General features: G+C 48.1%; 1 protein-coding gene across 2 annotated transcripts in view; it reads left to right on the forward strand.

The window, feature by feature from the left end:
* LOC138520073 (heparanase-like) overlaps window positions 1-12831 on the forward strand; it is a 152022-nt gene extending 139191 nt beyond the window's left edge. For both annotated transcript variants that reach the window (XM_069632598.1, XM_069632599.1), the window contains exons 4-5: window positions 12508-12604; window positions 12760-12831. The gene's annotated coding sequence lies outside the window, so the exon portion shown is untranslated. The remainder of the gene's footprint in view (window positions 1-12507; window positions 12605-12759) is intronic.
* The last annotated feature ends 2163 nt before the right edge of the window (window positions 12832-14994 follow it).

Raw genomic sequence — 14994 nt, forward strand, 5'->3', positions numbered from 1 at the left:
CGGATTGGGCCGGCTCTCCGCCCTTGCGGACCGGCTCTCTGCCCATGCGGATTTGGGCCGGCTCTCCACCCATGCGGATTGGGCCGGCTCTCCGCCCTTGCGGACCGGCTCTCTGTCCATGCGGATTGGGCCGGCTCTCTGCCCATGATTATTGGGCCGGCTCTCTGCCCATGCGGATTGGGCCGGCTCTCTGCCCATGCGGATTGGGCCGGCTCTCTGCCCATGCGGATTGGGCCGGCTCTCTGCCCATGCGGATTGGGCCGGCTCTCTGCCCATGCGGATTGGGCCATGCAGGGATGGCCTGGGAACCAAAAGAGGCCCCGGAAATAAATTTCAAAGTGACCCCATATTACACATTTGCAGCAAGCCCAACCTTTTCCTATGGGGAACATTTGGGGAACATTTGGAAATACCACACACAAGAGGCCCAGGGTGCAGAGGCCTACCGGGAAATCTCCAGAGTTCCCTATAGGCCAGTCCAGCCCTGGGGCCGGCTTTCTGGGCTCTCTGCCCGTGCTGTGCACCTTAATGACTGAGATCACCACTGGTTTGGGAGAAGTGTGCGGTTGGGGGGAGTTTAGCAACCCCTACTCACCCCTGTTCTCATGCAGGGTGTCGCCATTTCATCACAGTCACTCTACCCTGAGACACATTGTCACTCCACACCCGCCCACACACAGCTTTAACTGCAAACCACACTCCCCCACACACGCAGATAGCCGTGCAATCATGTACTCCAATCCCTCCCAGTGCACACAGAGGTGCTCTGCCCGCACGCAGGACGTTTACCTACTCCCTGAAATTAGCACACGGAGGGCCCCACCTAGCGTGGCCAACTGTCCTGGATTTCGCGGGATTGTCCCACAATTAGGGACTCTGTCCCGCAGTTTGCAGAGTGGCTGTGCTGGAGGCAGGTTGTCCAGCACAGCCACTCTGCAAACTGAAGTGGCCATCTACACAGCACGGCTCTGCCACCTGCTGCTTTCTTTCCCTGGGCGGCTCTGCAGCTCTGGCTCCTTTTGAGCCTACAGGCTTAATTCAAATGCTAAAGCTTTGTTCCTGGGGTCCTGATGGTCATGTTTGCATTTAAAAACGTGACCATCACCTCCCAAGGACAAACCATTTGCATTTCAATTAAACCAGGAATTAAGAGCCATTTAAAAAAAAAAAATGTAAAAAAGGTGCGAGCCAAACGTGAATGGCATAGTGACTCATCCCCGCCTTGTGGGCAAAAGACTATCAAAGAGTTGGCCACCCTAGCCCCACCCTGCACACAGGCAACACGTGTACAGCAGCGCCATTTTGTCAGACTTCAGTATGATCAACAGCATGCCTGACCCGCCCCAAACCTATGTCTTCAAGTGCCCCTCTACCGGCGCCTCGTTCTGCATTCGCAGGCAATCAATGGGCGACTGCCCTGTTGTTCCAGGGGGCAACCCTTTAGCCTTCTAACACTACATCAAGTGTCGTTCCCCGCTCCCGCTGACTCTCAGCCCCCTTCCTCGGCCGCTCCTTTTGCCCTCCTTCACTTGCGCTCTCTCTCCCTGTTCATGCATCCTACCTCCCTGTCTGCTTTATTTATTTTTTATTTATTTGCATTTATAAAGGGCATCAACAGTTCTTGGGCATTGTGGCGCTGTTACAGAAGGCTTACTTAGGTGCGTAAGTGCTTGTAAAAACATACATGTTGCCTAGCCCCCTGTTGTGAGGCGGCAGCAACATACAAATGCAGACAGTCAGCTTAGGTGGCATAGAAATGATGCCAAACCCCATTTTACAGGGGGGCAGCAGCGTACAAATGCAAAGAAACAGTTTATATGGCGTATACATGTTGCCCAACCACTTTTGGCAGGTCATTAGCAGTGTACAAATGCAGAAAGTCACCTAAGGTGGCACATACATGTTGCCAAACCCCCCTGTTTTATTCATTGAGACATACTTGACATTATCCTCGTCCCACCTATTTCGCCAGTGATATACAAAAAAATGGCGGCAGATAAAGTTAAGAGTTATGATGACAAATATGTACTGGAACTACTAGCACGAGCCACCATCTTAGACTCAGATAATGGTAACCCCTCAATCAATAATGTCAGCAATTAGAAAAGAGATTCATCAGAACAGAACTGCATGGCGTGATTATGATTGAATATCTCAGAAATGGCACTCTACCCCAGGGACTTGTGGTTCGTAACGAACCGAGATTGTTTCTAGACAACAAACAATTTGTACAACAGTGGAGCTATATCGCAAACAAATGCGGTAGAGATTGGATTATTCTAATTATAGATACAGCTAAAGAAATGACAGATAAATTTGCAGCTGAACTATTCACACTAGAAGACGAAATTAAGAAACTGGTGTCAATAGATATCTATAAAAAAAGACTTGAAGAATTGAATAAGGAAATAGATGATTTTAAAGACTACACTACGCGAGATCCGGTTAGAAGAATGAAAAAAGATCTAGTTAACTTCTCCCATGAGAAAGCATTCATCTACACTCAGGAACATTTTAAACCAAATCAACAGCGTGACCAACCTCACCAAAGAGGACGTAGAGTCCGCTTTGATAATACGTCATATAGCTCCCATGGCTCTAGTGACGAATATGCAGATGATGGCGATGATAATTACCAGAATATCAGAGGTACACCTAGAGGTAGAAGACCAAGCGCGATGAGACGGGGTCTGCCACAGAGATCCCAGAAAGGTAGGGGCAGAGGCAACTCAAGATCCTACTCCGGTTTTTTAGAGCAGGACCCGATGAACTGGGACTTAGAACCCCGCCACACAAGGAGCAAGAGACCTTACTAGTGAACTTGTCTGACTATGAACCCAATGAGGCAGAAAAATCTATTCTAGAGAAGGGTTTTAGTTTTGTACCAACAGACCAATATGATCCCTTCAGAAATAGAACTGAACTAGAAATGCTCTTTAGGAAAATCCATCTTAAACAATTTTTCTCTACCAATTTATACACTGGGGAACTTAATGAAACAGGACTACGTCGTCCATCCAACTTTCATCCCCCCACGACCAGCTACACTCCTGAATCTATAGTATTTGAAAGGAGAGTAATGAGTGATTTAAAGAAATTAGAGAATAAGAACAGTTCTCCTAAATTTCAAAACATCAACAAAAGGGAAAGAGAGGCCATCCAAAACTTGAAATCCAACAAAGACATTGTGATTAGAAAAGCTGACAAAGGGGGAGCAATTGTTATCCTTAACAAACAAGATTACATCAATGAATGTGAACGCCAGTTAAGCGACAACTCCTTTTATGAATCTCTAGTAATGGATCCTACCAAGAGATTACAATCACTTATTAACAACAAAGTGATAAAAGCAGCAGAAAGAGGATGGATATATAAGAAGGAAGCTGATTATCTGATGCCCTCCTGCCCGAGTGTTCCTAATTTCTATACACTGCCTAAAATCCACAAAACTCTACAAAACCCCCCTGGCAGACCAATAGTGTCCAGTTGTGGCTCCCTTTTAGAACCTCTCTCTAAATTTGCAGACTACTTCCTGAGCCCTTATGTAAAAGAAATGACATCCTACATCCAAGACACGACAGAAGTCATTAGAATAGTAGAAGGGATGAAGGTTGACAATGAAGATCTATTGGTTACATTAGACGTGATATCACTGTATACAAAGATCCCTCAGGCAGCTACACTGAGTATGATAGAAGAAAAATTGCTAACAGCTAGAACGACAGGAAAGATACCCAATTCCTTTATACTTTGGTGCACTGAGATGGTGCTGTGTGAAAACTACTTTTTCTTTAATGGTCGATTCTACAAACAAATCCATGGGACTGCCATGGGGTCTGCTGTAGCACCGACTCTGGCCAATTTGTATGTTGAAACAATAGAGACACACGTGATCTTGACTGATGGTAACCCTTACAGAAAATACATCAAACTTTGGAAAAGGTTTATTGATGACATCCTGATGATATGGATTGGTGATCTGTTAAATTTTGAAGCCTTTAAAGTGTGGCTGAATACACAAATTCCTTTTTTGAAATTTACCAGTTCTGCAAGCTCTGATGCCATTAATTTTTTGGATTTAACTATTTTTATTAACAAAGAACAACGAATACTTCAGGTTAAACCATTTCACAAGAGCACTGATAAAAATGCGATGCTATTATACTCGAGCTTTCATCCTCAACATACGAGGCACAATTTGCCGTTTGGCCAGTTTCTACGTATAAAGAGAAACAGCAGTGAGAAAACGGATTTTGTGGAAGAAGCTGTAAACTTGAAACAGAATCTGCTAGAGGTTACCCTAAAAACGTGGTCAAAAATGCATACAAAAGAGCCTCCAACAACAACAGAGATGCAATCCTGGAATATAGAGAAAAAAAACTAATGATGATAAGATTGTATTTGTGAGCACATATAATCCATTGTCAAATGAAATATCTAAGATTGTGAGACGAAATTGGCACATACTGGAAAAAGGGGAATGCCCCTTATCGACACCAAAATGTGCGTTCCGCAGAAGTAAGAACTTAAAAGAACTAACAACTAAAAATGATGTAACAACAAACCGGTACACACAACTGACACTAACAGAAAGTTGGGGCCTCCCCAGAACTAAAGGCCATAGTCCATGTGGACACTGCCAGTGCTGTGCACAAACGTGCAGGACAAAAGTCATTGACCTGGGCCTGCACAAAAGATGGGAACAAAGAGCCTTTACCAATTGCAACTCTATGATGGTAGTGTATACCATTTGGTGCCCCTGTGATAGACTTTATATCGGAAAAACAGAAAGAAAGATAAAAGTCAGAATAGGAGAACACAAAAGCTGTATTAGAAACTATACAGCGAATGCACCTCTAGTGGGACACTTTACCAGCCTAAGCCATTAACTGGAAGAACTCAAATGGACTGTAATTATGAAGATTGAATCAACCCAAGACTCTAACGCAGACAAACGCACCTTAAGCATACAAGAACAAAAAATGATCTTTTTGACAAAAAGCTATCCTGAAGGTCTAAATGAAAATATCGATTGGAGTGTCTTCATTAATTAATTCATATCCACCCCACTCCCCTACGACACATTCTAAATTTTAGTTAGCTCCCTGATATCTAACTACTACAGTATTAACTGTTACTCTGCGATTTCAGGCACACCGCGCCATCACTGAAATGTAATGCTCTTTCTTCCCTATACCTTATGCGCGTAGGATGCGAAGGACTAGTGTTTCTACCCTGGCGCATGTGCACAACCTTGCCTTTCTCCTTTCCCATCACGGGCCCACATTCAATATGATTTTACTATTATCTACTACGATCTTACCATGAACTCGCCAACTGATGAGAGCACTATTTCTTTTTTTCAAATTTAGTTTTTATTGACAATAGGCAGAAATAAGGTCGGGCCGAACATCCGACCCGATCAGCAAATAACATCAGAAAAAAAAAAAAAAAACACATTGTCGGTAACATTTTCAATTACATTTTTCTTAACTTCTTTTCCCGAATCCATCCCTCCAACCCCACCCGCCCAAACAATTAACAAGCAAAGTTTAGTGGTGTTACAAGTATATGAAATTTCGGGAAGTACAAATGCGAGCCATTCAGTTATTAAGAGTAGCACTGGGAACAGTGGGGTTCATATGAAAGGTAGGTGAGCGGAAGCTAGGCCAGGTCTAAGAGGGGCGAGTGAGGGCCCGCCAATTATATACAATTACACAGGTCTGCGTGACCAACAGTAGAGCGGAGACACAACACTCCTCCCAGGTTCTCCAGTTGTTGGTGGGCACAGAGTGAGTCCAGTTCGTGCAACTCAACCATTCAACCCTCAAACATGTATACAGCTTGGAAGTGAAAAACAGGCGGTGTTAGCCGCAATGGTTAACTCAGCAGAGTGCGGTGGGATGAGTGTTACTAAGAGTCAACGGATCAGGCGCACTCTGTTATGAGCCTGTACAATGCCCCTTCTATAAGCGCATGGAGACACAATCATCGTGCAGAAGGACTGCCATCCATTCTTGTACAAAATCTGTCATGGTATCATTCGCTATTGCTGTAAGCTTTTCGTACGAGAATATCATCCTAAGCTTATGAAGCCATTCTTCCTTGGAGGGGGCCTGGCCGCTCTTCCATTTTTGGGCAAGCGCCAGCCTTCCAGCTCGCAGCATGGCACCAATGACTTTGGGGTAAAGATTTGTTTCCATCTCCGGCAAGGGGATACCCAGCAAGACTTCTAGTGGGTGCAAGGATGGACCGAACCCCGCAATATCTTTGATCCAGCTAAGTAGTTCCGACCAGTAAACCTGTATAATAGGACATCCCCACCACATGTGAAACCAGGTTCCCCTTTGGTGGCAACCCCTGGGGCAGAAAGGAGATACGTCTCGGAACATTTTGGACAGCAGGGATGGAGGGCGATGCCAGGAATGAAGAATTTTGAAGCTGTGTTCCATGGCAGCCGTGTATAGGGAGCCCGCGAAAATACCTTTAAAAACGGCCCTCCAGGTATGGTCATCCAAGGGCATCCCCAGTCTCTCCTCCCATATGCGTTTAAAGGGTTGTCTGCCCTCTAGGTCGGACGTTATCAAGACCATATAAAATTTGGACAGCGCACCCTTACGTGATGTACTCTTGGCCAGGATGGATTCAAATGGGGTGAGGGGGCGGCTCAGCTGTTCGGACCACCGGGGTTGGGACAAAATCCCCTTCAATCGTAAGTATTCAAAAATCGTGGGGGGCTTATCTACCAGGGCCTCAAGCAAGCTGCCATATTCTATGAAGCCCTCCTCTCGTGTCAGCTGGGAGACTCTTTCCAAGCCCAAGTCGGACCAGGCCTGTGTGTCGCGGAAGCCTCTTGTGTCTAGGTCGATAGGGGGCCCCCAGAGTGAGGATAGCGGGGAAGGCCAGGTGGTTAGGGGCTTGTTGTCCCTGCTAGGTTTCCATAGCGCCCACAGGGCTGCCAAGGTGGGGTGCATTTTTAGCTGGAGTGGGAGAACCTTAGGAGAGGCCCAAAAATAATCTCTAACCTTTTTCGGGTGGGCATGGATGTCTTCTATGTACGTCCAGTATGTGCCCATGTCATCTCGCATGTGTTCCAACATCACCCTGAGCTGGGCTGCCTTATAATAGAGTCGGAAGTCGGGGAGGCCAAAACCACCATGTGTCTTTGGGAGGGTTAAGGTGGAGGATTTGATTCTAGGTCTCTTACCATTCCAAATAAAATGAAGGACACGGGACTGCAGTGTTTCAAAGAAAGTCTCGGGTATCACAACAGGAAGTGCTGCGAAGAGGTAGAGGAGGCGGGGCAGGACATTCATCTTGATTGTGACCATGCGACCCAGCCAGGAAAGCGTGAGGGGAGCCCATCTAGTAAGGTCGCTGCTGATACGGGTAAGGATCCCTGGGAAGTTGCACTGGAATAGCTGTGACAGGTCTCTGGGGATGGTAGTGCCCAGATACCTCGTGGATTCTCTTTCGATTCTGACCCCTAGAATATCGGAGTTGCTTCCGACATCCAGGTCGCTCTGGCCGATGGGCATGATGCTTGATTTGGAAGTGTTTATCCTCAACCCGGAGAAAGAGCCAAAGGTGTGTATAAGGTCGAACAATCGGGGTAGGGATATCTGGATATTGGTTAGGTAGCCCAGGATGTCGTCTGCAAATAGAGAGAGTTTGAAGTCGCACTCCCCACATCGTATACCCGTGATTACTGGGTCGTTCCTGACCGCTATAGCTAGAGGTTCCATTGCCAAGGCATACAATAAGGGTGACAAGGGGCATCCCTGCCGGGTGCCCCTGGTGAGGGAAAAGGGCTCTGAGGTGCCTCCGTTAACTAACACTCTCGCTGTGGGGCTGTTGTAGAGTGCTGCTACCCACCCACAAAAATTGTCCCCCAAGCCCATCTTCCGGAGGACCTTGCCCATGTAGGGCCACTCGACCCGGTCGAATGCCTTTTCTGAGTCGAGTGAAAGGAGGTACCCTTCCACTCCCTGCCTGGATGTCTCGTGCATGAGGTCGAGGGTTTTCCTTATGTTATCGGACCCCTGGCGCCCCGGGATGAAGCCCACCTGGTCTCCGTGCACTAGGGTGGGGAGGAGTTTTGCCAGCCTATTCGCTAGGAGCTTGGCCAGTATCTTAACATCCGTGTTAAGAAGAGATATGGGGCGGTAAGATTGACATTGCGCGGGATCCTTACCCTCCTTAGGCAGAACTACAATCATATCTGACATCATTGTGGAGGGGAGGGTGCCTTGGTCTAGCGCGGCATTGAACATCTTGGCCATGAATGGAGCGAGTGCTGATCTATAGGTCTTATAAAACTTGACTGTGAAGCCATCATCTCCCGGGGCGGTGCCGCTCTTTAAAGAGGATATAGTGTCGATTATCTCCTCTGGGGAGATGGGGTGTTCTAGTGCCTCGGCTTTCTCAGGGAGAAGGCCCGGTATGGGGAGAGAGTCCAGGAATTGGTCGATGTCTTTCCCATTCCCAGTATATTCTGAACTGTACAATTTTTCATAGTATAACCTAAATTGCTCTGCGATCTTGGCGTCCCTTGCGGTAAGGTTCCCTTCCGTGGTGCGAACCGAATTGACCCTCCTACTATTCCTGAGTTCCCGAAGTCTCCAGGCCAATATCTTGTCCGCCTTTTCCCCCTTTTCCATATATTTTTGTTTCAAAAAAGAAAGCTTCCTTTCCGTTTGTCCCACTTGAAGGTCGGCTAGCTTAGCTCGCAACCCCTGCAATTCCTCCCATTGCCCAGGGAACATCTGCGTTTTCAGTTTTCCCCCTGGTTGGATGGCCGCTATCTTGCCTTTCAGCTGTTTCTCCTCGTGCTCCCTCACCCTCTTCCTTCTGGACCCAATACTTATGAGTGTGCCTCTAATGGTTGCTTTAAATGCCTCCCATACTCCCATGGTGCCTACCTCTCCATTGTCGTTCAGGGCGAAGTAATCTTCTATGGCTACCAGGATGGTTTGGCGTATCTCCCTATCTTGTAAGAGGAGGTCATTGCACTTCCATCGGGTTTCAGCTACCGGGGCGGGGGGGAGGCCAATCTTTATCGTCACCATATCGTGGTCTGTCCAAGGGACAGTCTCTACCCCCGAGCTTGTGACCTCTCCCTCAACGATGAGTCCACCAGGATGTAATCTATGCGTGAAAAAGCATCGTGAGGCTTGGAGTAGAAAGTGTAGTCGGGGTTCCGGCCCCGTACAGTGACATGTGTATCGCACAACCCCAGCACCCCATTCACTTCCTGAAAGGCCTTCGCCAACTTCCTATGGTGACGGATGTTGGGGCAGGGATTTGCAGACTTCCTGTCCCGCTCGGGGCAAAGCACCATATTAAAGTCCCCCCCCACCAATATGGTGCCCTCGGAGAATGCCAATATTGTTCCTCTCATACCCTCCCAGAAGGTGTCTTGTGCTTCATTCGGGGCGTATATGCAGACCAGGGTGAATAAGCGGCCCCGCACCTCCCCTTTCACCATGAGATACCGACCCTCTGGGTCTGCTTTTGAGGCTTTAAACCTAAAGTGGGCCCCAGGGGCTACCAACAGGGCAACTCCCCGCTTCTTCGTTTGTGAAGAGGCCGTGAACAAATGCTCTATGGTTTTGGCCTTGAGCTTAGGCTCTTTACCTCGAACCCAATGAGTCTCTTGTACAAAAAGGAAATGAAGACGTAACTTCGCAAACTCCCTTAGGATCAACGACCTCTTTGTAGGCGAGTTGAGCCCACGGACATTTAGTGACCCCACTGTTAAGGATAGGAGTGGATCATCCATGAAAAAAGATGTCAAGGCTCATAACTCCCTTCCCTGAATCGCAAGCGTCGCAGTTCCCACAATGTCTTTGCCGCCCACAACAGGCTCGGAGGAGCCCCCGGGGCGCACGAGTAACCCAAAAACTTAGCGCGCAACAGCAGTAACCCCAACACCCCAACCCCCCCTCGTCCCACCCCCCTCCCGCCTCCCCCCTGATCGCCTGGTTGATTCGTGACATTGTCCGGACAATCCAAACCAGGCCACCGGTGTCTCCCCCCTCCGGGCTCATATATTTCTTTTAACTTATGATTCGAGCCCCCCCCTATCCCCGGTTACAATACAATTCACAGACTACTACATCCCCTTCTGTTCACCTAGTCAAGTGTCACTTGCTTCGTGAGGCACCAGCGGCTCGTTTCCACCGTTCAAGGGAGCTGGAGACGTTGGGGCCACTCTCCTGTACTTTCTTTGGCCTCGGACTCTGCGCCTTTCCTTCGGTGCTTTGTTCCCTTTCGGACCTGTCGGGGGTCGCACACAGTTCTGGTCCTCCGTTTCCATACTTGGATTGTCTAATAGTTCGCCCGACACTCTCTGGATATCGTCTTCCGTGATCAATGCGTACTTGTAGCCCTCGAATTCAAAGGAGAGTGAAAAAGGATACCCCCACCTATACCTGACTCCCCTGGACTGGAGCATCTTCGTCAGGGGAGCACAGAGTCGGCGTCTCGCGAGGGTAAAGGCCGACAAATCCTGATATATCGAGATCCGGGCTCCTTCCCACTCCACCGGCCTCTTCTTGCGAGCTAATTCGATGATCCTGTCTTTTTCCGAGAAGTAGTGAAAGCGGACTAACACCGATCTGGGGCCTCTGGATGGTGCCCCTGCTCTGTGGGCTCTGTCGATGGTGGGTTCGCTGGTGTTAGCCCCTTCAAATAAGATTCCTATTACCACATTAACGGCCTTGATAATGTCTGCCTGCGTTTCACCGTCGCGTTCTGGGAAGCCCAGGAAACGTAGGTTGCAACGACGTTCTCTATTCTCCAAATCGTCCATTTTTAGGGCGCATTTTTCTTCCCTTCTCTCGAGCTCCGACAAGCGCATGTCAAATTGGGTTTCAACGACGTCGGCTGAGGCTGTGTTGGATTCCAGTGCCTGGACCCTATCGTCCAAGTTATCCACCTTTTTGTCTAGGGTGTCTAATCGTAATGTAATGTCCGCTCTGAAGCCCTTAATTTCTTCCAATAGGGCCGCCATACCTCTGGTGACTGAGTTTGCGTCCATCGGTTCCTGTTGCACCTGGGCCGCCATTACGGGGGGCGTGCGATGAAACTTCTGCAAGGATTCCCTCCAGTTCATAGGCCTTAGCCCCAGTAGGCCCGGGATGCGAATCGCGGTGCTAGAGGCAGCCTCGGAGGTTAAAGCGGCGACTCCGTTCCGCGAGGGACTGGGGGCCAAAGAGCTTCCCTCTGTGGATGGTGGGGGAACTATTCAGGCCAGGCCTTATTACGTAGGTGATAGCCTCCCGTGTCTCGTGCTCTCCGGGCCAAGGGTTTAGCGGAGGTCCGCCCATTTCCACCCGCGTTGATCCTTTCCGTTGTTACGTTCGGGGGTGTGGGGGGCTCACCTCTTGTGCCCCGAAGGGGCTCACCGGGGTCCGCCTGCTCCTGCGGGTGAATCCCTGCTCCTCTCAGTGCGGGCCCTGTCTTGGCCGCCCGTCGTGCTATGCGCCTGTCCTCTTCTCCAAGGAGCGAGCCGCGGGTCACCTTCACCAGAAAGACCCGGGGGGAGGAATCCACTGGCAAGGGGCGCGCTCAGGCCCGGGCTCGTCGTAGATTTCCGCGGAGCCGCGGCGCCGCGGGGAGGAGGGGCTTCCGTCCCGCAGGGAAGTAAGTGCTCAGAAGTTCGGACTGGTTCCACCTACGAAGCTCAAATTTGGGCTGGGGGTGCCCGACACCTTCCTACAGGCTTGGGTGGTGTCGGTTTCTCACTCCTGGGGCGTCGGGGGGGGCTCAGGTCCCGCGATCTGTGCCCTGTCGAGGAGACGAGCGGAGATGCGTCAGTCCATCTCTGCGCCCCCTGGTGGATCTCGAGAGCACTATTTCAATGTTAATCTCTCTTTTGTTTTGAAAGCCGGCACATCGTGCAAGCTTTCAGAGATAGGATCCTCTATCTTTTCGACCACCTATCCTCCGTAGAAACGAGCAAAAACGAGGGGAGCAGTGGTATCTGTACAGTTTTGCACATGCGCACTGGAATATCCTCCATATGCGCATGAGCGAAGGAACTAGCGTCCTCAGTCACGCGCATGCGGACATAGAACCAGAGTTAACTCACCCCTCATAAAGCGTCTGACAGCTCAGTCCTTCCGAGCATTCGCGGTGAGAGGAGCACCAGCAGTACCAACGCTCGAACACTTGCTGTGATCATCTATTAACAGGTATACGTTTTGCTTCTCCCCTCACTACTTTCCACGCCTGTGATTGTACCCTGATTCTTCGTGATCCACATGCAATGGTTAATCTCATGGCAACTTGATTGCCGTTATATCCACATTACTATCTCATTGGGGATGTATATTTCCAACACTTACCATCTATTCCCATGTAGCCAAATAGTCTTGCGTTTAGCCCTTTTTTTCTAGCTCTGTTCATCACGATTTATCACTCGTGAACAGAAGCACGCATGTAATTAAATCGTTTATCACCCCAGCTTTTGATTACTGAATCTAGTATTTATCTATTTTTCAGTTTGATCTACAATCCTGCTCACTTGATGTCACGCATGAAACATCTCTAGTACTGCTACCACAACAAATTACGTATTTAAACTAGAGACACAAGTCAAGTAAGTCTTGCCATTTTTTCTTAAAGCCAGTACCACCTGCATCAACTCGTTAATATTTGAAAATAAGGCCATTGGCCGAGATTGTTGTAATTCCTTTGCCCTATCACTACACCATAGGGGACTGAGTGTCCTGTCATTTTGTTGTATGTCTACAGGGTTCCAATTTGAACTGCGACTTAGTAGCAAAGTGCAGTATCCTGAAGATGCTTAACCGACACTGAGAAACGGTAAGCTCCAACATACACCTTACTGAGCCAATTAACGAATGGTGTATTTGAGTTAAAACAACCACACTAATTAGCCTGTGGTTTGTTGTTTTCATTATTAGGTTCACACTGGATCCACTTCTCGGTACTCAACACCAACGAAGTGGTTTTGGCACGTCTATTATGCACCCAAAAGGGATAAACCATCCACAAACTCACACTGTTATGTCAACATCAAGTCTTCAAGTGTCCATCTAATACCATCACCAATTGGGTCAAGGGCGTTCGTAGGCCTTGGCTCAACTATCCCCCTGAAGAAGTTCCTACAACTAGTTTGAATCTTGGAAGGAACGAAACATGTTGGGTCTATACAGATAAAACTGAGAAGTATCTAAATGAGTATCAATTAACCTTGATGCACTCTAAATATATGGTTACTGAGGCATCACAATTAGAGACATTGTTCAACAAGGGCTTCTATATGTATATATTGTGAGGTTTAATGTTCAGCGAAGAATGAATGTTACAAGTATTCAAGAACTGTTTGCATGTTGACCTGTACATTTGAGGTTAGTAGAGTACCTCATAGTAGAGATACAGTTTTCTCCTTGATGATGAATACCAAGCACTGTCTATGAAGCACTTGTCACTTTAGCTAGTTTTCTATGTTAGTTTTTATGTGTTTTTATATGATTACTATTTATATTAAAATTTGCTTTTGAAACAGAATTACTGATGAAGTCAGGTTGAATTCTCCTAAGACTTCTGTTTTTTAGGTTTGCACTTCCCCCACAGATGTGAGTATCCCACCAATATCCAGCGAATTATGTGTCTATAACCTAACTAGCGAGGTGGCCTCTCTTTTGTTGAAAGTTCATTTATGTCAGGTTAACACCACCCCGCTTTTTCTGCTTATATCTGATTTCCCTCCCATTTTTCTACTTAATGCCAAACCCCATGACACAGGGCGGCAGCAGCATACACATGCAGAAAGTCAGTTTAAGTGGGCATGGCTTGGTGGAGAATGAAAGGGGAGGGGGAGGACAATGAGAGGGAGGGTGGGGAGCACACAACATCACAGGCGACCAAGGGGAGGGGCACACAGCCTCACAAGCAACCATGGGGGAGAGTGGGGGGAACACAACATCACAGGTGACCATGGGTTGAGGGCGTGGGGGGCACACAGCGTCACAGGCGACCATGGGGGGGCACACAGCATCACAGGTGACCATGTGGGTGTGGGGGCACACAGCATCATAGCCACAGTAACATTGTCCCCCTCCTCCAAATTACAAGACTACAATTTTACAGTGAGATATGTCCCAGGAAAAAAAAACCTAGTGCCAGATTTTTTGTCTAGGCTATCTTTAATGGGTTCCAACAGAGAGATCAATGAGGAAATGGAGGTGGTGGCAGCTGTGGTTGAGGTGACTTCTAAGAACGAATGGTTGGAAGAACTAAGTAAGGATAAGGTTTTGTCAAGGGTCATTGATTACACCAGGTGTGGATGGCCGGAAAAGAGGAATTTAGATGAGGAGTGTTTGAAATTCTGGGAGATCAGGGACGACTGTTCCGTAGAAGACTAATTATTACTAAGGGGGATAAGTTAATTCCTCACCAGGTATTGCGTTTATAGTTAGTTGAAAAAGCACATCAGGGACATCCTGGTATCTCTGGTACCAAGGTTAATGTTAGAACCAAATATTGGTGGCCAGGAGTAGACATAGCAGTTGAAAGATTTGTGAGAGATTGTTGGCCGTGCCAAAACTGCGACAAGAGTTGCAAGAGTTTTAAAAATGAACCTATAAAATTAGCTAAGGTGGAAACCCCTTGGGAAAAGTTAGGTATCGATATTGCAGGACCGTATGGGGACTTTATGCTAACTGGAAAGGCACCTGCGACGCATTTGACTGAGGTACAAGTCTTTTGCAGCCCGGGAGTACATGACTGTAGGTGCAGACACATCTGCAGTGCATGCATGCATGCAAACAATCACACTAAGAATACAAATGCAACAGGGAAATCGAGCCCAACCTGCTGAATAAACAGTGAAATTGATCAGCGTCAAGAGTGAAGGCCGCGTCTCCCATTCACGCGCCAGGCCTACCCTTATGGCTTCATGCGCCTGTCCTATCCTTAGGGCTTCACGCGCCCGTCCAATCCTTATGGCTTCACGTGCCTGCC

Source organism: Ambystoma mexicanum, chromosome 13, assembly GCF_040938575.1.
Source record: "Ambystoma mexicanum isolate Mex_15411 chromosome 13, UKY_AmexF1_1, whole genome shotgun sequence".
NCBI lineage: Eukaryota > Metazoa > Chordata > Amphibia > Caudata > Ambystomatidae > Ambystoma > Ambystoma mexicanum.